Source organism: Lactuca serriola, chromosome 2 (assembly GCF_051521515.1).
Source record: "Lactuca serriola cultivar US96UC23 chromosome 2, Lser_US96UC23_V15, whole genome shotgun sequence".
Taxonomy (NCBI): Eukaryota; Viridiplantae; Streptophyta; class Magnoliopsida; order Asterales; family Asteraceae; genus Lactuca; species Lactuca serriola.
The window spans coordinates 88,115,373-88,118,993 of record NC_136409.1 but is presented as its reverse complement, the minus strand read 5'-3'; positions in this window follow the sequence as shown (position 1 = coordinate 88,118,993).

The window sequence follows — 3,621 nt, the reverse complement described above, 5'->3', positions numbered from 1 at the left end:
GTGTAGATCATTCAAGCTGAAGAAAGTGTTCTATGTCAAAGACCTAAAGAGCAATCTCATATCCAACAATCAACCTTCTGATGCTGGTTACAAAGTTCTTTTCGATTGCAATGAAGGAAAGATTTTTGATTCTAAGAACAAAATTTTGCTTACTGAACTCAGGGACAATAATGTTTATATTGTTTGATTTTGTTGGTTTAGACATTGCTACTTTATTTGATTTTACTTTATGCTTCTCTACTTTTAATTTCTAAACATAAGCTTCTAGATTTTTCTTTTATTTACTATAATTTTGCTTCAAAAATTCTTTTTAACGATTATTTTACCAAAAGAGTATGCATTGTACATTTTGCTACTAACAATACCTATGTATGATCTTCTCTCTCACCTTCTAAATGTCTCAGGATCCCTTGTCTGCAAATCGACCTTGATCTTAACTGATAAGATCAGCGTGCCATTCCTTGAATGCATTACCTTCCTTGTAGATAACTTAGATCAATGTGAAGAGAGTGATAAAGATATCATTTATGAACTTGTTTCCAGTGCTACTCTTATTGTCAAACGTTATTAAGAAAGCTGATCAAGCGGGGTTCGAAGAGCTCAGTATAAAGGAGGAAGTTCAGCAAGAAGATCCTCTTCAGAGAAGAAAAACTCAGGTAATTGTTTTTAACTGTGGTAGCCCTGACCACTTTGTCAGGGACTGCAAAGAGAAGAAAGAAGCTCAATGTATTTAGAACTATGAAGTTTGGTAGAAGAAGCTGGTGGCCCACATGAAGTAAGAGAACATTTATTTGCTAAAAGCTTTCATTACAAAACAAGAGGATCATGAACATTTGGTGGAAGAAGAGGAGACATTTGAAGATGAGGGGATGAATGTTAAGGGTCTAATGGCTCTTATCAATGATTCCCCTGATGAAAATCTCAACGTGTGTGACGGTGATAATTCGTATGCTTTCCAAGGATCAAGTGTAAGTCTAGAACAAGCTTGGTACCTAGACAATGGGTGCTCTAGAGACATGACGATCTCAAGTCCCTCTTAACATACTTTGTGAAGAAAGATGTTCCCAAATTGGTTTTTGGCGATAAAAATAAAGAAGCTGTCACTAGAGTGGGAACTTTTGAGTATAGGGAATTCAAGTTGAAGGAAGTGTTCTATGTCAAAGACCTAAAGAGCAATCTCATGTCCATCAATCAACTTTCTGATGCTGGTTACAAAGTTCTTTTCGATTGCAATGAAGTAAAGATTTTTGATTCTAAGAACAAAATTGTGCTTATTGAACTCATGGACAACAGCATTTATATTTTTTGATTTTTTTCGCTTAGACATTGCTACTTTATTTAATTTTACTTTATGCTTCTCTAATTTTAATTTGTAAACATAAGCTGCTAGAATTTTCTTTTATTTACTATAACTTTTGCTTCAAAAATTCATATAAATATTATTTTACCAAAAGATTATGCATTGTACATTTTGCTACTAATATTACCTATGTATGATCTTCTTTCTCACCTTCTAAATGTCTCAGGATACCCTGTCTGAAACTCGACATTGATCTTAACTGATAAGATCAATATGTCATTCCTTGAATGCATCACCTTCCTTGTAGAGCTAGTTGACGCTGACTCTACATTTTCTCTTCAGCACCAATTGCCCTCTCACTGACGCTGATGCTCACGCTGATTGACATATTGCATCATGTTGATAAGAACTGATAGGAGAGAACTGTGCCACTAAGTGTTCTTCTGGGCACATATCTTCTCTGACTTGACCAACATATTTCTATCTCAATGGGATGAGATGAAGTTAGGTGATATAGCACATATAATTTCCATTGTCGTTTTCATTAAAACACAATCTATTTAGAGATCCAATGACATCTTCAACAAGACAGTGATCCTTGTTGGATAAGGTGTCTAAGCCCATAATTATAATTGGTATGTACTTGACCCGAGAGTAGCATGGTCTATTTCGGGTTGCTTTCACCAAAACAATTTAATAGGGTGAATACTTTAGAAAGAGGTTATTTGTGATTTATTAATATATTATGAGAATAATATATTAATTGAGAAATCATATTATTTAGTTGGTATTGATCAAGAATTAATTTGGAATTAATTTAGGATCAAAAGAGACCGATTAAATTAACGGGGACTAATTAGGTAAATTAGTAATACTTATAGTTTGGGCTAATGACCATGTTGATTAGGATTGGACTAAATCTTTGTGAGAGTCCATGAAGAGTTAGTCCAAGATGCTAATGAGTTATTATTCCTAAACCCCAAGTGAATTAGGGTTACAATTTGAAACCTTAGGAATTCCAAACTTTAATTTAAACCCCTAAGCTTGCAAAGTCGGCCACTAGTACTCCAAGGTGTAAACCTAGCCATTTTTGTTGCTCCTAGCCTCTCTCTCATTATCCTCCACTTGTTCATGGTGTTTTTGACTTGTTTGAGACATCACACTTGGGGTGCTAAGCTCTTGAAAGGACAAAATTCTACATGCTACAACTAAGTGGTATTCGTCTAACTAGTTTTTATGTTTCAAGAAACAAAGTTGTATGCTAGTTATAGGTTTCATGCTTTGGATAATTTTTGTTGCATGTATAACTAGAGAAAACTTAGATCCGAAGCATTAGGGTTGTATGTGAACCATAAGAGTGTTATAGTACACAAAACCCAACAGTGGTATCAGAGCCATGCGTGTTTTCTGTTATATAGATGCAATTCTATTTTTTTCAAAATTGAAAAATTATGATTTTTGCTGTCTGACTGCTGGACTCGACGATTTGCATGAGTGGACTCGACGATTTGACTCATATGACCATGAACTCGACGAGCCCATAGCCTGGCTCGACGAGTTGGATCATCAGTTGAAAGGATTTTTCGAGTTTTTGGCCTGTTTTGGATTAGGATCATTACCAGAAACTGTTTTGGCTTAGAAAATTCGATTTTAATGATATGGCAATGATTATCCCCATCCAATAACATGATTATTGTCAAATTTTAAGATACTTACTTGATTTTATGAAAAAATAATTATTTCTAGAATTTGAAATTATCTTGCCATATGAGTGTAATTAGGAAAAATTGGTAAAAGGTAATATTATTATTTTATTAGTTTTAAATTTGATCTAAATGTTTTTTGAGAGGTTACAGAACTTGCCATCAAGTTTTGGAACTCAAAAGTTTTTTTTAATGAGTTACAAAACTTGTTATCAAGTTTGGAATCTAAAAGTTTTTCAAGAGTTACAAAAGTTTCCCTCAAGTTTTGGAACTTAAAAAGTCTCTTTCATGAAACACTAACTCAGTCGTCTGAAGCACGATCTCGGTACTACCCATAACATGCTGCCCGACCTCTCCCCAACAAATGGGGGACCGACACCTTCTCCCATACAACAGCTCAAAGGGTGGCATACCAATGCTCGAATGATGGTTGTTGTTGTAAGAAAACTCTACCAAGGGAAAATACGTTTCCCAACTCCCACCGAAATCCAGCACACATGCCCGGAGCATATCCTCGAGCATCTGAATCGTCCGCTCGCTTTGTCCGTCAGTCAGGGGGTGGTATGCGGTACTAAAATGCAGCCTAGTACCCAATTCCTCATGAAATTTCTTCCAGAA